Here is a 21793-nt window from a genome sequence, read left to right as displayed (position 1 = left end):
AGTCTTAACTACACACTATTTCTGAATTATTTAATTTATTAGAAACTGCCTAATAAGCTTGCTAGACCCAGCAATTTTGGAAAAAATTGACTGTTACTTAATCACTCTTTAATTTCTTATGAAAGGGCATAAATCCTGGGTATTATACATGCCCGTTTCTTTGCTGGTTGTTGGGTTGGTTAACATTACTGCCTTTGCATGCGGTATCCTGATTATCATGAATGGCCCCTCATACAGTGAGTAAAACTTACTCATTGTTTTCCAATACTTGTCAGTTCTCTTGTGCCTTTTAAACAATGCTATATCTACTTCTCTATATGATATAGGGGTGCCTTTTTCCCATCTCTTTTTCCATTTTTCAACTACCATAGTCATCTCTGCTTTAATATTTTTTACTGACATCAGCTGGAGGGCAGAGTTTTCTTCTGACCATTTAACCCATTTCAAGAAGGGTTCCCCTTCTACTTGTTGTCCTATTACCTCCACTGGTGATACCTTAATGACCGAGTGTGGCAATTCTTGCAACACTAATTCCAGTTCACTTACTAAGTCTGTCCACTTTAAGTGTTCAGTTGCACAGTACATTCAGAACAAACATCCCAGTTAACACTTTGTGGATAGTAGCACAAAATCAAAATATGGTTTACATTCTCCCATGCCAAAAGCTCTTTGAAGTTCTTGAATGTGCACTGGCTCCCACTGTCTGTTAACAGGTTCTTAGGTTTCCCGACCTGTTTAAAATAGTGATCTCATAATTTATTTACTATGCTATTGGTTGTAGCTTTTCTTAGAGGATAATGCTTTACCATCTTTTATTGGTTGCAGCTTTTATTAGAGGATAATATTTTACCAACTTTGACCAACATTCTAAAGTGACTAGGATGCATCCCATTCCTCCCTGGCCTTTAGGCAATGGGCCAAAGAAATCCAATGCCACTAACTCCCAAATTTCTCCTGAAATGATGGGGTGCAGAAGTGTGTGTACTTCTGAACTATTTATTTTTATCTTTTGGCATACCTTGCAGGAGTGTAATATTTTCTTTGCCTGTTGATTCTTTTTTTTAAAGTATTAATACTCTTTCACATGCATTATACAGGTCTTTAGTCCAAAGTATTCACAGCCTAAGTATACATACCGCGTAAGATATTTTATGCTGTCTTTAGGGATGCATAGTAACCGTTTACCTGTTTTGTTGTTCTTATGAAACAAAATTCCTTTACGTATCTTCCCATTTTCATCCTGATCCGAGTTGTTTTGTTGCATACTTCGAATGTGCCTATTTAAACTACTATCTTGTTGCTGTAGAGTTTTTAATGTACAATTGAGCATTTGAATATATTTTTCATACTTATTAATTTTCAGTAAATATATAGCAAATATTTCTCTGTCTTTTACATCGTGGTTTAACTGTAAGCCAACAGGTAATCTTGATAAGCCATCTGCTACCAAGTTGTCTCTTCCTTTTATGTGACTAATTGAAAAGTTTAATTCCAGTGAAAAGAGAGGCCATCTAGTGAGTCTACTGTGTAAGAGTCTGCTTTTCAGTAGAAGGATTATTGCATTACGGTCACAATGTATTATATTTTCGTTGCCTACCATTAAGTAACTTAAACTTTCTGAAAGCCCATGCTACAGGTAATATCTCTTTTTCTGTGACAATATAATTCGTTTCATGGTTCATGAGCATTCTGCTGGCAAAAGCTATTGGCCTGTGTTCTATTGTCTGTTGCACAACATGTTTTTAAAGTATGCATTGTCCCAGACCATAGTCAGATGCTTCTGCTGATAGTTGGATTGGCAATATGAAGTCTGACTGAAGTAGTATATGCGAATTTGCTAAATTTTCCTTTATAGTGTTAAACTTCTCTGTACAATGTTCATCCCAATGCCACAATGTGTTTACTTTTAATAATTTCGATAAGTGAGGTGCATTCAATACTGCTTGTGGAAGAAATTTTCAATAAAATCCTATCATTCCTAAACATGACTTTAGTTGTCTTCTGTTTGAAGGTTCACGACAAAGTGTAGTACATCTAGTCTATGTGGGGCCAGTTTGATTCCTGTCATACTCACTATGTGACCCAAAAATTTCATCTCATTCCTATCAAAATGTGATTTTGATAGTTTAATGGTAATTCCTTGTGATCTTAGTCTATTGAAAAATTCATTTAGCATTTGTAAGTGTTCATTCCATGTGGTAGACATAACTACAGTGTCATCAACATAAATTAAAATCTTATTGTCATTTTTTTTCTGTTTTCCATCTTTCGTTAGTTGCTATAATTCATGGAGGTACGTTCAAGCTGTGCAACTAATTGAAGGCAGTTTGTTTATTTCCATATGTGTTTCACTTCTTTTCTTTGAGAAGTATCTTCAGTGGCAATATCCAGCACTTTTAACTCATTTCATGTGGCCCTGGATTTGTATTTGTTAGTTTATATACAAAATAGAGGGAAACATTCCACGTGGGAAAAATATATCTAAAAACACAGATGGTGTGACTTACCGAACGAAAGTGCTTTCCCACGTGGAATGTTTCATATATATATGGTGACTTACCGAACGAAAGTGCTGGCAGGTCGATAGACACACAAACAAACACAAACATGCACACAAAAATCTAGCTTTCGCAACCAACGGTTGCCTCATCAGGAAAGAGGGAAGGAGAGGGAAAGATGAAAGGATGTGGGTTTTAAGGGAGAGGGTAAGGAGTCATTCCAGTCCCGGGAGCAGAAGACTTACTTTAGGGGGAAAAAAGGACAGGTATACACTCGCACACACACACATATCCATCCACACATACAGACACAAGCAGACATATTTAAAGACAAAGAGTTTGGGCAGAGATGTCAGTCGAGGTGGACGTGTAGAGGCAAAGAAGTTGTTGAAAGACAGGTGAGGTATGAGTGGCGGCAACTTGAAATTAGGAATTAGCGGAGATTGAGGCCTGGCGGATAACGAGAAGAGAGGATATACTGAAGGGCAAGTTCCCATCTCCGGAGTTCGGATAGGTTGGTGTTGGTGGGAAGTATCCAGATAACCCGGACGGTGTAACACTGTGCCAAGATGTGCTGGCTGTGCACCAAGGCATGTTTAGCCACCGGGTGATCCTCATTACCAACAAACACTGTCTGCCTGTGTCCATTCATGCGAATGGACAGTTTGTTGCTGGTCATTCCCACATAGAATGCATCACAGTGTAGGCAGGTCAGTTGGTAAATCACGTGGGTGCTTTCACATGTGGCTCTGCCTTTGATCGTGTACACCTTCCGGGTTACAGGACTGGAGTAGGTGGTGGTGGGAGGGTGCATGGGACAGGTTTTGCACCGGGGGCGGTTACAAGGATAGGAGCCAGAGCGTAGGGAAGGTGGTTTGGGGATTTCATAGGGATGGACTAACAGGTTACAAAGGTTAGGTGGACGGCGGAAAGACACTCTTGGCGGAGTGGGGAGGATTTCATGAAGGATGGATCTCATCTCAGGGCAGGATTTGAGGAAGTCGTATCCCTGCTGGAGAGCCACATTCAGAGTCTGGTCCAGTCCCGGAAAGTATCCTGTCACAAGTGGGGCACTTTTGTGGTTCTTCTGTGGGGGATTCTGGGTTTGGGGGGATGAGGAAGTGGCTCTGGTTATTTGCTTCTGTACCAGGCCGGGAGGGTAGTTGCGGGATGCGAAAGCTGTTGTCAGGTTGTTGGTGTAATGTTTCAGGGATTCCGGACTGGAGCAGATTCGTTTGCCACGAAGACCTAGGCTGTAGGCAAGGGACCGTTTGATGTGGAATGGGTGGCAGCTGTCATAATGGAGGTACTGTTGCTTGTTGGTGGGTTTGATGTGGACGGACGTGTGAAGTTGGCCATTGGACAGGTGGAGGTCAACGTCAAGGAAAGTGGCATGGGATTTGGAGTAGGACCAGGTGAATCTGATGGAGCCAAAGGAGTTGAGGTTGGAGAGGAAATTCTGGAGTTCTTCTTCACTGTGAGCCCAGATCATGAAGATGTCATCAATAAATCTGTATCAAACTTTGGGTTGGCAGACCTGGGTAACCAAGAAGGCTTCCTCTAAGCGACCCATGAATAGGTTGGCGTACGAGGGGGCCATCCTGGTACCCATGGCTGTTCCCTTTAATTGTTGGTATGTCTGGCCTTCAAAAGTGAAGAAGTTGTGGGTCAGGATGAAGCTGGCTAAGGTAATGAGGAAGGAGGTTTTAGGTAGGGTGGCAGGTGATCGGCGTGAAAGGAAATGCTCCATCGCAGCGAGGCCCTGGACGTGCGGAATATTTGTGTATAAGGAAGTGGCATCAATGGTTACAAGGATGGTTTCCGGGGGTAACAGATTGGGTAAGGATTCCAGGCGTTCAAGGAAGTGGTTGGTGTCTTTGATGAAGGATGGGAGACTGCATGTAATGGGTTGAAGGTGTTGATCTACGTAGGTAGAGATTCGTTCTGTGGGGGCTTGGTAACCAGCTACAATGGGGCGGCCAGGATGATTGGGTTTGTGGATTTTAGGAAGAAGGTAGAAGGTAGGGGTGCGGGGTGTCGGTGGGGTCAGGAGGTTGATGGAGTCAGGTGAAAGGTTTTGCAGGGGGCCTAAGGTTCTGAGGATTCCTTGAAGCTCCGCCTGGACATCAGGACTGGGGTTACCTTGGCAAACTTTGTATGTGGTGTTGTCTGAAAGCTGACGCAGTCCCTCAGCCACATACTCCCGACGATCAAGTACCACGGTTGTGGAACCTTTGTCCGCCGGAAGAATGACGATGGATCGGTCAGCCTTCAGATCACGGATAGCCTGGGCTTCAGCAGTGGTGATGTTGGGTGTAGGATTAAGGTTTTTTAAGAAGGATTGAGATGCAAGGCTGGAAGTCAGAAATTCCTGGAAGGTTTGGAGAGGGTGATTTTGAGGAAGAGGAGGTGGGTCCCGCTGTGACGGAGGACGGAACTGTTCCAGGCAGGGTTCAATTTGGATGGTGTCTTGGGGAGTTGGATCATTAGGAGTAGGATTAGGATCATTTTTCTTCGTGGCAAAGTGATATTTCCAGCAGAGAGTACGGGTGTAGGACAGTAAATCTTTGACGAGGGCTGTTTGGTTGAATCTGGGAGTGGGGCTGAAGGTGAGGCCTTTGGATAGGACAGAGGTTTCGGATTGGGAGAGAGGTTTGGAGGAAAGGTTAACTACTGAATTAGGGTGTTGTGGTTCCAGATTGTGTTGATCGGAATTTTGAGGTTTTGGAAGGAGTGGAGCTGGAAGTGGGAGATTGAGTAGATGAGAGAGACTGGGTTTGTGTGCAATGAGAGGAGGTTGAGGTTTGCTGGAAAGGTTGTGAAGGGTGAGTGAGTTGCCTTTCCGGAGGTGGGAAACCTGGAGATTGGATAGTTTTTTGAGGTGGAGGGTGGCATGCTGCTCTAATTTACGGTTGGCCTGTAGGAGGATGCTCTGAACAGCCGGTGTGGATGTGGGAGAGGAAAGATTAAGGACTTTTATTAAGGATAGGAGTTGGCGGGTGTGTTCATTGGCTGAGTTGATGTGTAGGTGAAGGATTAGGTGGGTGAGGGCAATGGATTGTTCAGTTTGGAACTGGTATAGGGACTGATGGAAGGAAGGGTTGCAGCCAGAGATGGGAACTTTAAGTGTGCGGCCTTTGGGGGTAATGCCAAATGTCAGACAAGCCTGAGAAAATAGAATATGGGAGTGTAATCTGGCTAGGGCGAAGGCATGTCTGCGGAGGGAATGTAAATAAAACTTAATGGGGTCGTTGTGGGGGTGTTGTGAGGGTGACATGGTATTAGAAGGTGGAAAGTGTAACATGAGGTGAAACGTAAATGAAAGTAAAAATATATGGGGAGAGATAAAGGTGAACTGGAAAGTAAGTGGAGATCTGGAATGAAAAAAGGCGAAAAGGTGTTGGTTACAGCTGGGCTCTGTTGGACTCGGTTTGGTAGACAGCGATGAGCATAAAGGTTAGGTGGTTGTGTTGCCGCCAAAACACGTTAAAGGACGGAGAAATTCGGGAAAATTTCGAAAAAACTGCGTGTAGTATATTAAAGGAGTGGTTTTGTGGTGGCAGATTGTGGAAATGAGGCTGACAATTGTCTGACGAAGAAATAATGACGTTAAAACCTGTGGGAAGCGGCTAAAAATTATAAGTGATGTGGGAAAAACGGAAATGAAAATAAAGCGAAAATTATTAGGACTGGCCGAAATGGTTGTTTAAAAGGTGAAAGGAACTGTTTGTGAGCTAGAAACGGTGGATATTATAGCGGCGGTAGTGCTGAAAGCGGCAAAAAATTTTTTTTGGTTATGGTTTGAAAGTGGGTTACGTATTATAGAGTATATATAGGCGGGTAAAATAGTATTGCAGATTACGGTAAAAAAGGAGAAGGTGAAAACAAAGTGAAACTACTGGCAAAAACAGAAAGAGGAAAATAAGACGACAGAAAAGATTTCGAAATGTGACAATAACAAACGCAATTGTTGGATTCAAATTTATGATATCAATATAATAGAGGGAAACATTCCACGTGGGAAAAATTATATATAAAAACAAAGATGAGGTGACTTACCGAACGAAAGCGCTGGCAGGTCGATAGACACACAAACAAACACAAACATACACACAAAATTCTAGCTTTCGCAACCAATGGTTGCCTCATCAGGAAAGAGGGAAGGAGAGGGAAAAATGAAAGGATGTGGGTTTTAAGGGAGAGGGTAAGGAGTCATTCCAGTCCCGGGAGCGGAAAGACTTACCTTAGGGGGAATAAAGGACAGGTATACACTCGCACACACACACATATCCATCCACACATACAGACACAAGCAGACATATTTAAAGACAAAGAGTTTGGGCAGAGATGTCAGTCGAGGTGGACGTGTAGAGGCAAAGAAGTTGTTGAAAGACAGGTGAGGTATGAGTGGCGGCAACTTGAAATTAGGAATTAGCGGAGATTGAGGCCTGGCGGATAACGAGAAGAGAGGATATACTGAAGGGCAAGTTCCCATCTCCGGAGTTCGGATAGGTTGGTGTTGGTGGGAAGTATCCAGATAACCCGGACGGTGTAACACTGTGCCAAGATGTGCTGGCTGTGCACCAAGGCATGTTTAGCCACCGGGTGATCCTCATTACCAACAAACACTGTCTGCCTGTGTCCATTCATGCGAATGGACAGTTTGTTGCTGGTCATTCCCACATAGAATGCATCACAGTGTAGGCAGGTCAGTTGGTAAATCACGTGGGTGCTTTCACATGTGGCTCTGCCTTTGATCGTGTACACCTTCCGGGTTACAGGACTGGAGTAGGTGGTGGTGGGAGGGTGCATGGGACAGGTTTTGCACCGGGGGCGGTTACAAGGATAGGAGCCAGAGCGTAGGGAAGGTGGTTTGAGGATTTCATAGGGATGGACTAACAGGTTACGAAGGTTAGGTGGACGGCGGAAAGACACTCTTGGCGGAGTGGGGAGGATTTCATGAAGGATGGATCTCATCTCAGGGCAGGATTTGAGGAAGTCGTATCCCTGCTGGAGAGCCACATTCAGAGTCTGGTCCAGTCCCGGAAAGTATCCTGTCACAAGTGGGGCACTTTTGTGGTTCTTCTGTGGGGGATTCTGGGTTTGGGGGGATGAGGAAGTGGCTCTGGTTATTTGCTCCTGTACTAGGCCGGGAGGGCAGTTGCGGGATGCGAAAGCTGTTGTCAGGTTGTTGGTGTAATGTTTCAGGGATTCCGGACTGGAGCAGATTCGTTTGCCACGAAGACCTAGGCTGTAGGCAAGGGACCGTTTGATGTGGAATGGGTGGCAGCTGTCATAATGGAGGTACTGTTGCTTGTTGGTGGGTTTGATGTGGACGGACGTGTGAAGTTGGCCATTGGACAGGTGGAGGTCAACGTCAAGGAAAGTGGCATGGGATTTGGAGTAGGACCAGGTGAATCTGATGGAGCCAAAGGAGTTGAGGTTGGAGAGGAAATTCTGGAGTTCTTCTTCACTGTGAGTCCAGATCATGAAGATGTCATCAATAAATCTGTGCCAAACTTTGGGTTGGCAGACCTGGGTAACCAAGAAGGCTTCCTCTAAGTGACCCATGAATAGGTTGGCGTACGAGGGGGCCATCCTGGTACCCATGGCTGTTCCCTTTAATTGTTGGTATGTCTGGCCTTCAAAAGTGAAGAAGTTGTGGGTCAGGATCAATCTGGCTAAGGTAATGAGGAAGGAGGTTTTAGGTAGGGTGGCAGGTGATCGGCGTGAAAGGAAATGCTCCATCGCAGCGAGGCCCTGGACGTGCGGAATATTTGTGTATAAGGAAGTGGCATCAATGGTTACAAGGATGGTTTCCGGGGGTAACAGATTGGGTAAGGATTCCAGGCGTTCAAGGAAGTGGTTGGTGTCTTTGATGAAGGATGGGAGACTGCATGTAATGGGTTGAAGGTGTTGATCTACGTAGGCAGATATTCGTTCTGTGGGGGCTTGGTAACCAGCTACAATGGGGCGGTCGGGATGATTGGGTTTGTGGATTTTAGGAAGAAGGTAGAAGGTAGGGGTGCGGGGTGTCAGTGGGGTCAGGAGGTTGATGGAGTCAGGTGAAAGGTTTTGCAGGGGGTCTAAGGTTCTGAGGATTCCTTGAAGCTCCGCCTGGACATCAGGACTGGGGTTACCTTGGCAAACTTTGTATGTTGTGTTGTCTGAAAGCTGACGCAGTCCCTCAGCCACATACTCCCGACGATCAAGTACCACGGTCGTGGAACCTTTGTCCGCCGGAAGAATGACGATGGATCGGTCAGCCTTCAGATCACGGATAGCCTGGGCTTCAGCAGTGGTGATGTTGGGTGTAGGATTAAGGTTTTTTAAGAAGGATTGAGATGCAAGGCTGGAAGTCAGAAATTCCTGGAAGGTTTGGAGAGGGTGATTTTGAGGAAGAGGAGGTGGGTCCCGCTGTGACGGAGGACGGAACTGTTCCAGGCAGGGTTCAATTTGGATGGTGTCTTGGGGAGTTGGATCATTAGGAGTAGGATTAGGATCATTTTTCTTCGTGGCAAAGTGATATTTCCAGCAGAGAGTACGGGTGTAGGACAGTAAATCTTTGACGAGGGCTGTTTGGTTGAATCTGGGAGTGGGGCTGAAGGTGAGGCCTTTGGATAGGACAGAGGTTTCGGATTGGGAGAGAGGTTTGGAGGAAAGGTTAACTACTGAATTAGGGTGTTGTGGTTCCAGATTGTGTTGATCGGAATTTTGAGGTTTTGGAGGGAGTGGAGCTGGAAGTGGGAGATTGAGTAGATGGGAGAGACTGGGTTTGTGTGCAATGAGAGGAGGTTGAGGTTTGCTGGAAAGGTTGTGAAGGGTGAGTGAGTTGCCTTTCCGGAGGTGGGAAACCAGGAGATTGGATAGTTTTTTGAGGTGGAGGGTGGCATGCTGCTCTAATTTACGGTTGGCCTGTAGGAGGATGCTCTGAACAGCCGGTGTGGATGTGGGAGAGGAAAGATTAAGGACTTTTATTAAGGATAGGAGTTGGCGGGTGTGCTCATTGGCTGAGTTGATGTGTAGGTGAAGGATTAGGTGGGTGAGGGCAATGGATTGTTCAGTTTGGAACTGGTATAGGGACTGATGGAAGGAAGGGTTGCAGCCAGAGATGGGAACTTTAAGTGTGAGGCCTTTGGGGGTAATGCCAAATGTCAGACAAGCCTGAGAAAATAGAATATGGGAGCATAATCTGGCTAGGGCGAAGGCATGTCTGCGGAGGGAATGTAAATAAAACTTAATGGGGTCGTTGTGGGGGTGTTGTGAGGGTGACATGGTATTAGAAGGTGGAAAGTGTAACATGAGGTGAAACGAAAATGAAAGTAAAAATATATGGGGAGAGATAAAGGTGAACTGGAAAGTAAGTGGAGATCTGGAATGAAAAAAGGCGAAAAGGTGTTGGTTACAGCTGGGCTCTGTTGGACTCGGTTTGGTAGACAGCGATGAGCATAAAGGTTAGGTGGTTGTGTTGCCGCCAAAACACGTTAAAGGACGGAGAAATTCGGGAAAATTTCGAAAAAACTGCGTGTAGTATATTAAAGGAGTGGTTTTGTGGTGGCAGATTGTGGAAATGAGGCTGACAATTGTCTGACGAAGAAATAATGACGTTAAAACCTGTGGGAAGCGGCTAAAAATTATAAGTGATGTGGGAAAAACGGAAATGAAAATAAAGCGAAAATTATTAGGACTGGCCGAAATGGTTGTTTAAAAGGTGAAAGGAACTGTTTGTGAGCTAGAAACGGTGGATATTATAGCGGCGGTAGTGCTGAAAGCGGCAAAAAATTTTTTTTGGTTATGGTTTGAAAGTGGGTTACGTATTATAGAGTATATATAGGCGGGTAAAATAGTATTGCAGATTACGGTAAAAAAGGAGAAGGTGAAAACAAAGTGAAACTACTGGCAAAAACAGAAAGAGGAAAATAAGACGACAGAAAAGATTTCGAAATGTGACAATAACAAACGCAATTGTTGGATTCAAATTTATGATATCAATATAATAGAGGGAAACATTCCACGTGGGAAAAATTATATATAAAAACAAAGATGAGGTGACTTACTGAACGAAAGCGCTGGCAGGTCGATAGACACACAAACAAACACAAACATACACACAAAATTCTAGCTTTCGCAACCAATGGTTGCCTCATCAGGAAAGAGGGAAGGAGAGGGAAAAATGAAAGGATGTGGGTTTTAAGGGAGAGGGTAAGGAGTCATTCCAGTCCCGGGAGCGGAAAGACTTACCTTAGGGGGAAAAAAGGACAGGTATACACTCGCACACACACACATATCCATCCACACATACAGACACAAGCAGACATATTTAAAGACAAAGAGTTTGGGCAGAGATGTCAGTCGAGGTGGACGTGTAGAGGCAAAGAAGTTGTTGAAAGACAGGTGAGGTATGAGTGGCGGCAACTTGAAATTAGGAATTAGCGGAGATTGAGGCCTGGCGGATAACGAGAAGAGAGGATATACTGAAGGGCAAGTTCCCATCTCCGGAGTTCGGATAGGTTGGTGTTGGTGGGAAGTATCCAGATAACCCGGACGGTGTAACACTGTGCCAAGATGTGCTGGCTGTGCACCAAGGCATGTTTAGCCACCGGGTGATCCTCATTACCAACAAACACTGTCTGCCTGTGTCCATTCATGCGAATGGACAGTTTGTTGCTGGTCATTCCCACATAGAATGCATCACAGTGTAGGCAGGTCAGTTGGTAAATCACGTGGGTGCTTTCACATGTGGCTCTGCCTTTGATCGTGTACACCTTCCGGGTTACAGGACTGGAGTAGGTGGTGGTGGGAGGGTGCATGGGACAGGTTTTGCACCGGGGGCGGTTACAAGGATAGGAGCCAGAGCGTAGGGAAGGTGGTTTGAGGATTTCATAGGGATGGACTAACAGGTTACGAAGGTTAGGTGGACGGCGGAAAGACACTCTTGGCGGAGTGGGGAGGATTTCATGAAGGATGGATCTCATCTCAGGGCAGGATTTGAGGAAGTCGTATCCCTGCTGGAGAGCCACATTCAGAGTCTGGTCCAGTCCCGGAAAGTATCCTGTCACAAGTGGGGCACTTTTGTGGTTCTTCTGTGGGGGATTCTGGGTTTGGGGGGATGAGGAAGTGGCTCTGGTTATTTGCTCCTGTACTAGGCCGGGAGGGCAGTTGCGGGATGCGAAAGCTGTTGTCAGGTTGTTGGTGTAATGTTTCAGGGATTCCGGACTGGAGCAGATTCGTTTGCCACGAAGACCTAGGCTGTAGGCAAGGGACCGTTTGATGTGGAATGGGTGGCAGCTGTCATAATGGAGGTACTGTTGCTTGTTGGTGGGTTTGATGTGGACGGACGTGTGAAGTTGGCCATTGGACAGGTGGAGGTCAACGTCAAGGAAAGTGGCATGGGATTTGGAGTAGGACCAGGTGAATCTGATGGAGCCAAAGGAGTTGAGGTTGGAGAGGAAATTCTGGAGTTCTTCTTCACTGTGAGTCCAGATCATGAAGATGTCATCAATAAATCTGTACCAAACTTTGGGTTGGCAGACCTGGGTAACCAAGAAGGCTTCCTCTAAGCGACCCATGAATAGGTTGGCGTACGAGGGGGCCATCCTGGTACCCATGGCTGTTCCCTTTAATTGTTGGTATGTCTGGCCTTCAAAAGTGAAGAAGTTGTGGGTCAGGATCAATCTGGCTAAGGTAATGAGGAAGGAGGTTTTAGGTAGGGTGGCAGGTGATCGGCGTGAAAGGAAATGCTCCATCGCAGCGAGGCCCTGGACGTGCGGAATATTTGTGTATAAGGAAGTGGCATCAATGGTTACAAGGATGGTTTCCGGGGGTAACAGATTGGGTAAGGATTCCAGGCGTTCAAGGAAGTGGTTGGTGTCTTTGATGAAGGATGGGAGACTGCATGTAATGGGTTGAAGGTGTTGATCTACGTAGGCAGATATTCGTTCTGTGGGGGCTTGGTAACCAGCTACAATGGGGCGGTCGGGATGATTGGGTTTGTGGATTTTAGGAAGAAGGTAGAAGGTAGGGGTGCGGGGTGTCAGTGGGGTCAGGAGGTTGATGGAGTCAGGTGAAAGGTTTTGCAGGGGGTCTAAGGTTCTGAGGATTCCTTGAAGCTCCGCCTGGACATCAGGACTGGGGTTACCTTGGCAAACTTTGTATGTGGTGTTGTCTGAAAGCTGACGCAGTCCCTCAGCCACATACTCCCGACGATCAAGTACCACGGTCGTGGAACCTTTGTCCGCCGGAAGAATGACGATGGATCGGTCAGCCTTCAGATCACGGATAGCCTGGGCTTCAGCAGTGGTGATGTTGGGTGTAGGATTAAGGTTTTTTAAGAAGGATTGAGATGCAAGGCTGGAAGTCAGAAATTCCTGGAAGGTTTGGAGAGGGTGATTTTGAGGAAGAGGAGGTGGGTCCCGCTGTGACGGAGGACGGAACTGTTCCAGGCAGGGTTCAATTTGGATGGTGTCTTGGGGAGTTGGATCATTAGGAGTAGGATTAGGATCATTTTTCTTCGTGGCAAAGTGATATTTCCAGCAGAGAGTACGGGTGTAGGACAGTAAATCTTTGACGAGGGCTGTTTGGTTGAATCTGGGAGTGGGGCTGAAGGTGAGGCCTTTGGATAGGACAGAGGTTTCGGATTGGGAGAGAGGTTTGGAGGAAAGGTTAACTACTGAATTAGGGTGTTGTGGTTCCAGATTGTGTTGATCGGAATTTTGAGGTTTTGGAGGGAGTGGAGCTGGAAGTGGGAGATTGAGTAGATGGGAGAGACTGGGTTTGTGTGCAATGAGAGGAGGTTGAGGTTTGCTGGAAAGGTTGTGAAGGGTGAGTGAGTTGCCTTTCCGGAGGTGGGAAACCAGGAGATTGGATAGTTTTTTGAGGTGGAGGGTGGCATGCTGCTCTAATTTACGGTTGGCCTGTAGGAGGATGCTCTGAACAGCCGGTGTGGATGTGGGAGAGGAAAGATTAAGGACTTTTATTAAGGATAGGAGTTGGCGGGTGTGCTCATTGGCTGAGTTGATGTGTAGGTGAAGGATTAGGTGGGTGAGGGCAATGGATTGTTCAGTTTGGAACTGGTATAGGGACTGATGGAAGGAAGGGTTGCAGCCAGAGATGGGAACTTTAAGTGTGAGGCCTTTGGGGGTAATGCCAAATGTCAGACAAGCCTGAGAAAATAGAATATGGGAGCATAATCTGGCTAGGGCGAAGGCATGTCTGCGGAGGGAATGTAAATAAAACTTAATGGGGTCGTTGTGGGGGTGTTGTGAGGGTGACATGGTATTAGAAGGTGGAAAGTGTAACATGAGGTGAAACGAAAATGAAAGTAAAAATATATGGGGAGAGATAAAGGTGAACTGGAAAGTAAGTGGAGATCTGGAATGAAAAAAGGCGAAAAGGTGTTGGTTACAGCTGGGCTCTGTTGGACTCGGTTTGGTAGACAGCGATGAGCATAAAGGTTAGGTGGTTGTGTTGCCGCCAAAACACGTTAAAGGACGGAGAAATTCGGGAAAATTTCGAAAAAACTGCGTGTAGTATATTAAAGGAGTGGTTTTGTGGTGGCAGATTGTGAAAATGAGGCTGACAATTGTCTGACGAAGAAATAATGACGTTAAAACCTGTGGGAAGCGGCTATAAATTATAAGTGATGTGGGAAAAACGGAAATGAAAATAAAGCGAAAATTATTAGGACTGGCCGAAATGGTTGTTTAAAAGGTGAAAGGAACTGTTTGTGAGCTAGAAACGGTGGATATTATAGCGGCGGTAGTGCTGAAAGCGGCAAAAAAATTTTTTTGGTTATGGTTTGAAAGTGGGTTACGTATTATAGAGTATATATAGGCGGGTAAAATAGTATTGCAGATTACGGTAAAAAAGGAGAAGGTGAAAACAAAGTGAAACTACTGGCAAAAACAGAAAGAGGAAAATAAGACGACAGAAAAGGTTTCGAAATGTGACAATAACAAACGCAATTGTTGGATTCAAATTTATGATATCAATATAATAGAGGGAAACATTCCACGTGGGAAAAATTATATATAAAAACAAAGATGAGGTGACTTACCGAACGAAAGCGCCGGCAGGTCGATAGACACACAAACAAACACAAACATACACACAAAATTCTAGCTTTCGCAACCAACGGTTGCCTCATCAGGAAAGAGGGAAGGAGAGGGAAAGACGAAAGGATGTGGGTTTTAAGGGAGAGGGTAAGGAGTCATTCCAGTCCCGGGAGCGGAAAGACTTACCTTAGGGGGAAAAAAGGACAGGTATACACTCGCACACACACACATATCCATCCACACATACAGACTAGTGGTGGGCAGGAAATCGCGTATCTGTTAGAAATCGCAGTGACTGAGAAGTCACAGATATCACAGTAGCAACTTTACAGAATCTAACTGCGATTTCAGTCACAGTTAGCAGTCGCAAGTAGTATTTCACATTCAAATACGTGAGCCATCTATTGGTCGAATTTAGCACTGCTTTCTGCGATTTCAGTGACAAGTCGCAACTAAGAGTGGCAAGTAGAAACTAAAAAGCGCGGTTAACAGTGGCTCCTGTTGGCCGAAGTTCGTACTACGTCCATCTCTGCTGTACGCTATGGAGTCTAACTGCGATTTCCGTGACAAGTCGCAAAAAAGAGTCGCAAGTAGCAACTAAAAAGCGCGGTTAACAGTGGCATCTGTTGGCCAAAGTTCGTACTACGTCCATCTCTGCGGTACGCTATGGAGTCTAACTGCGATTTCCGTGACAAGTCGCAACTAAGAGTCGCAAGTAGCAACTAGAAAGCGCGGTTAACAGTGCCATCTGTGGGTCAAAGTTCGTACTACGCCCATCTCTGCGGTACGCTATGGAGTCTAACTGCGATTTCCGTGACAAGTCGCAACTAAGAGTCGCAAGTAGCAACTAAAAAGCGCAGTTAGCACTGCCATCTGTTGAGTAAAGTTCATACTACGCTATTCGCTACCGAGTCAAACTGCGATTTCTGTGACAAATCGCAACTAAGAGTCGCAAGTAGCAACTAAAAAGCGCAGTTAACATACTTTTCCTAGTGTCATCTGTTGACCGACGTACGTACTTCGTTATGAGAGCCTTGTGCCTCACGAGATCGATGTGCTGTGTGTGCATATGAAGGGCTTATTTCAATAGTGGTACAAGTCCATTTTTGTTAATTTTGAGATATAGAGTCGTAAAGTTAAATGAGTGCTGAAAAATCTGCAGTTGAGATACCAGAAATATTCAAGCATATGGCTTCTTGCTAGAGATGAAACTTTATTTATGTTTGTTTGGATCACTAATTTCAGAAGCATTATAGACAGAAAAGTGTAGGTAATGGACTTGTACCACTATTGAAATAAGCCCTTCATATTATATGACGACATGCACATTCAGCATCAGTTGGTCAAATACTGCTGTGACTCTGAATGTATTATATTAATAAGAAGCAACATTGCCTTTTTCTCCTGAAAATATCAAGTAACGTAACAAATGTGTTTGATTCTGCTTCCAATATGACAGTTTTGGTTAATACTCCACATGCCTACAGGACTTTGCAATGTTAACACAGCAGAACTCAGACATCTGTATAAGTGTAGAGAAATGAAAACAGTCATATGAATGCCTCACTTTTGTTCAGACACAGTTCAAGACTCGGAAGAAAAGTTTTACACCTGGTGTTCTACATGGCAACTTCACACACAAGAACTTTTTGCCGACACTACTACCACCTACATAAGTAAGCTTTTCCTGTGTCACTTTCAAGTAATGCACTTAAGCTATTCCTGATTTAACTGGAAGATCTGTACTTCCCACTTTCATATCAACAGCCTCAAAATGAATATTGTAGACTTCGGGATATGTTACAGGTCAGTGTCACACCAAGATTGTGGAGAAAGGGGGGGGGGGGCACGTCGGTATCCAACAAGTGTTTACCAATAAATAAGTGGCGGAAAATTACGGGTATAGGACGGCTTAACATGTGGAAAATGAGATTTTTATTATTCACTCAATGAATTTAACATTTATTAGTCCTTTAAAATCGCACAACAACTTCAATAAAACACTTTAATCAATCACACACTTATTTCACTTTTAAACTGCAAATCCTCTAAGAGCTGTCTTGAATCTTCACGAGTCTCTCTCAACAGCCTTGATGTGGATAGATATGTACAGTAACCAGTAATCAGTCAGAACTGCGTCTGCAAAAACACAAGGATTATTAAACAATTTTTGCTGTCACTAATTACTAGCAATATAATTGACAGAGTAGATTGCTAATATTTGCTATATCACATTTGCTAATATTTGCTATATCACATTCGCAAGAACGATCTCACTGAAGTAATTAAGTCCATCAAAACGCTTAGCAACTAACCTCTCGTCTGACGAAAACGGTCTAAAGACTGGCAATTTCTTCAGATCTGTTGACAATGATATTTTGAATTATCACTTTACTGAGTGACTGAAATGTAGTTCAGGTACCTATGAACATAACAATATGTTAGAATTCATTTTCTAAACACGAACTATTACGGTACTGTGCGGCTACTTACATATTAATTACACTATTAATATTTTCACAGTTGTTTCTTTAATACAAAATTAAAGCCAACGGAAGAATAAACGTAAAACATACTTACCAATGACAGGTTTGTTGAGATGCAATTTTCTGTGTGGACAGATGTAACTTTTTCATACGTTGGTACGTCGCAGAAATCGCAGGAGTCACAGAAATCGCAGAAGTAGCAGAAGTCACAGAAATCGCAGAAGTAGCGGAAATAGCAGAAGTAGCAGAAGTCGCAGAAGTAGCAGAAGTCGCAGAAATCGCGGAAGTAGCAGAAATAGCAGTGGCGGAGGGATACGCGACTTAGGTTCCTTAACTGCGACTCTTAACTGCGACAAATCACAGTTAAGAATAACAGATACTGAAAAGTAGCATTCACAGAAATCACTGATATCGGAAAATCGCAGTTTAGCCCATCACTAATACAGACACATGCAGACATATTTAAAGACAAAGAGTTTGGGCAGACATGTCAGTCGAGGTGGACGTGTAGAGGCAAAGAAGTTGTTGAAAGACAGGTGAGGTATGAGTGGCGGCAACTTGAAATTAGGAATTAGCGGAGATTGAGGCCTGGCGGATAATGAGAAGAGAGGATATACTGAAGGGCAAGTTCCCATCTCCGGAGTTCGGATAGGTTGGTGTTGGTGGGAAGTATCCAGATAACCCGGACGGTGTAACACTGTGCCAAGATGTGCTGGCTGTGCACCAAGGCATGTTTAGCCACCGGGTGATCCTCATTACCAACAAACACTGTCTGCCTGTGTCCATTCATGCGAATGGACAGTTTGTTGCTGGTCATTCCCACATAGAATGCATCACAGTGTAGGCAGGTCAGTTGGTAAATCACGTGGGTGCTTTCACATGTGGCTCTGCCTTTGATCGTGTACACCTTCCGGGTTACAGGACTGGAGTAGGTGGTGGTGGGAGGGTGCATGGGACAGGTTTTGCACCGGGGGCAGTTACAAGGATAGGAGCCAGAGCGTAGGGAAGGTGGTTTGGGGATTTCATAGGGATGGACTAACAGGTTACGAAGGTTAGGTGGACGGCAGAAAGACACTCTTGGCGGAGTGGGGAGGATTTCATGAAGGATGGATCTCATCTCAGGGCAGGATTTGAGGAAGTCGTATCCCTGCTGGAGAGCCACATTCAGAGTCTGGTCCAGTCCCGGAAAGTATCCTGTCACAAGTGGGGCACTTTTGTGGTTCTTCTGTGGGGGATTCTGGGTTTGGGGGGATGAGGAAGTGGCTCTGGTTATTTGCTTCTGTACCAGGCCGGGAGGGTAGTTGCGGGATGCGAAAGCTGTTGTCAGGTTGTTGGTGTAATGTTTCAGGGATTCCGGACTGGAGCAGATTCGTTTGCCACGAAGACCTAGGCTGTAGGCAAGGGACCGTTTGATGTGGAATGGGTGGCAGCTGTCATAATGGAGGTACTGTTGCTTGTTGGTGGGTTTGATGTGGACGGACGTGTGAAGTTGGCCATTGGACAGGTGGAGGTCAACGTCAAGGAAAGTGGCATGGGATTTGGAGTAGGACCAGGTGAATCTGATGGAGCCAAAGGAGTTGAGGTTGGAGAGGAAATTCTGGAGTTCTTCTTCACTGTGAGTCCAGATCATGAAGATGTCATCAATAAATCTGTACCAAACTTTGGGTTGGCAGACCTGGGTAACCAAGAAGGCTTCCTCTAAGCGACCCATGAATAGGTTGGCGTACGAGGGGGCCATCCTGGTACCCATGGCTGTTCCCTTTAATTGTTGGTATGTCTGGCCTTCAAAAGTGAAGAAGTTGTGGGTCAGGATCAATCTGGCTAAGGTAATGAGGAAGGAGGTTTTAGGTAGGGTGGCAGGTGATCGGCGTGAAAGGAAATGCTCCATCGCAGCGAGGCCCTGGACGTGCGGAATATTTGTGTATAAGGAAGTGGCATCAATGGTTACAAGGATGGTTTCCGGGGGTAACAGATTGGGTAAGGATTCCAGGCGTTCAAGGAAGTGGTTGGTGTCTTTGATGAAGGATGGGAGACTGCATGTAATGGGTTGAAGGTGTTGATCTACGTAGGCAGAGTTTCGTTCTGTGGGGGCTTGGTAACCAGCTACAATGGGGCGGCCGGGATGATTGGGTTTGTGGATTTTAGGAAGAAGGTAGAAGGTAGGGGTGCGGGGTGCCGGTGGGGTCAGGAGGTTGATGGAGTCAGGTGAAAGGTTTTGCAGGGGGCCTAAGGTTCTGAGGATTCCTTGAAGCTCCGCCTGGACATCAGGAATGGGGTTACCTTGGCAAACTTTGTATGTGGTGTTGTCTGAAAGCTGACGCAGTCCCTCAGCCACATACTCCCGACGATCAAGTACCACGGTCGTGGAACCTTTGTCCGCCGGAAGAATGATGATGGATCGGTCAGCCTTCAGATCACGGATAGCCTGGGCTTCAGCAGTGGTGATGTTGGGTGTAGGATTAAGGTTTTTTAAGAAGGATTGAGATGCAAGACTGGAAGTCAGAAATTCCTGGAAGGTTTGGAGAGGGTGATTTTGAGGAAGAGGAGGTGGGTCCCGCTGTGACGGAGGACGGAACTGTTCCAGGCAGGGTTCAATTTGGATGGTGTCTTGGGGAGTTGGATCATTAGGAGTAGGGTTAGGATCATTTTTCTTCATGGCAAAGTGATATTTCCAGCAGAGAGTACGGGTGTAGGACAGTAAATCTTTGACGAGGGCTGTTTGGTTGAATCTGGGAGTGAGGCTGAAGGTGAGGCCTTTGGATAGGACAGAGGTTTCGGATTGGGAGAGAGGTTTGGAGGAAAGGTTAACTACTGAATTAGGGTGTTGTGGTTCCAGATTGTGTTGATCGGAATTTTGAGGTTTTGGAGGGAGTGGAGCTGGAAATGGGAGATTGAGTAGATGGGAGAGACTGGGTTTGTGTGCAATGAGAGGAGGTTGAGGTTTGCTGGAAAGGTTGTGAAGGGTGAGTGAGTTGCCTTTCCGGAGGTGGGAAACCAGGAGATTGGATAGTTTTTTGAGGTGGAGGGTGGCATGCTGCTCTAATTTACGGTTGGCCTGTAGGAGGATGCTCTGAACAGCCGGTGTTGATGTGGGAGAAGACTTTTATTAAGGATAGGAGTTGGCGGGTGTGCTCATTGGCTGAGTTGATGTGTAGGTGAAGGATTAGGTGGGTGAGGGTAATGGATTGTTCAGTTTGGAACTGGTATAGGGACTGATGGAAGGAAGGGTTGCAGCCAGAGATGGGAACTTTAAATGTGAGGCCTTTGGGGGTAATGCCAAATGTCAGACAAGCCTGAGAAAATAGAATATGGGAGCGTAATCTGGCTAGGGCGAAGGCATGTCTGCGGAGGGAATGTAAATAAAACTTAATGGGGTCGTTGTGGGGGTGTTGTGAGGGTGACATGGTATTAGAAGGTGGAAAGTGTAACATGAGGTGAAACGAAAATGAAAGTAAAAATATATGGGGAGAGATAAAGGTGAACTGGAAAGTAAGTGGAGATCTGGAATGAAAAAAGGCGAAAAGGTGTTGGTTACAGCTGGGCTCTGTTGGACTCGGTTTGGTAGACAGCGATGAGCATAAAGGTTAGGTGGTTGTGTTGCCGCCAAAACACGTTAAAGGACGGAGAAATTCGGGAAAATTTCGAAAAAACTGCGTGTAGTATATTAAAGGAGTGGTTTTGTGGTGGCAGATTGTGAAAATGAGGCTGACAATTGTCTGACGAAGAAATAATGACGTTAAAACCTGTGGGAAGCGGCTAAAAATTATAAGTGATGTGGGAAAAACGGAAATGAAAATAAAGCGAAAATTATTAGGACTGGCCGAAATGGTTGTTTAAAAGGTGAAAGGAACTGTTTGTGAGCTAGAAACGGTGGATATTATAGCGGCGGTAGTGCTGAAAGCGGCAAAAAAATTTTTTTGGTTATGGTTTGAAAGTGGGTTACGTATTATAGAGTATATATAGGCGGGTAAAATAGTATTGCAGATTACGATAAAAAAGGAGAAGGTGAGAACAAAGTGAAACTACTGGCAAAAACAGAAAGAGGAAAATAAGACGACAGAAAAGATTTTGAAATGTGACAATAACAAACGCAATTGTTGGATTCAAATTTATGATATCAATATAATAGAGGGAAACATTCCACGTGGGAAAAATTATATACAAAAACAAAGATGAGGTGACTTTCCGAACGAAAGCGCTGGCAGGTCGATAGACACACAAACAAACACAAACATACACACAAAATTCTAGCTTTCGCAACCAACGGTTGCCTCATCAGGAAAGAGGGAAGGAGAGGGAAAGATGAAAGGATGTGGGTTTTAAGGGAGAGGGTAAGGAGTCATTCCAACCCCGGGAGCGGAAAGACTTACCTTAGGGGGAAAAAAGGACAGGTATACACTTGCACACACACACATATCCATCCACACATACAGACACAAGCAGACATATTTAAAGACAAAGAGGTTGGGCAGAGATGTCAGTCGAGGTGGACGTGTAGAGGCAAAGAAGTTGTTGAAAGACAGGTGAGGTATGAGTGGCGGCAACTTGAAATTAGGAATTAGCGGAGATTGAGGCCTGGCGGATAACGAGAAGAGAGGATATACTGAAGGGCAAGTTCCCATCTCCGGAGTTCGGATAGGTTGGTGTTGGTGGGAAGTATCCAGATAACCCGGACGGTGTAACACTGTGCCAAGATGTGCTGGCTGTGCACCAAGGCATGTTTAGCCACCGGGTGATCCTCATTACCAACAAACAC

The 21793-nt window shown here is 45.1% G+C and overlaps 1 protein-coding gene across 6 annotated transcripts in view; it reads right to left on the bottom strand.

The window, feature by feature from the left end:
* LOC126210404 (speckle-type POZ protein-like) overlaps nt 1–21793 on the bottom strand; it is a 711709-nt gene that overhangs the window by 149982 nt on the left and 539934 nt on the right. Inside the window, exon 1 of one of the 6 annotated variants that reach the window (XM_049939649.1) lies at nt 6558–6643. The exons of the other annotated variants lie outside the window; for them this stretch is intronic. The gene's annotated coding sequence lies outside the window, so the exon portion shown is untranslated. Of the gene's footprint in view, nt 1–6557; nt 6644–21793 lie in introns of those variants that run through there. 6 annotated transcript variants of the gene reach the window in all.

The sequence above is a fragment of the Schistocerca nitens genome, chromosome 10 (genome assembly GCF_023898315.1).
Source record: "Schistocerca nitens isolate TAMUIC-IGC-003100 chromosome 10, iqSchNite1.1, whole genome shotgun sequence".
Classification (NCBI taxonomy): domain Eukaryota; kingdom Metazoa; phylum Arthropoda; class Insecta; order Orthoptera; family Acrididae; genus Schistocerca; species Schistocerca nitens.
The sequence above is the reverse complement of the archived record's forward strand: the minus strand, read 5'-3'. Positions and strand labels throughout refer to the sequence as shown.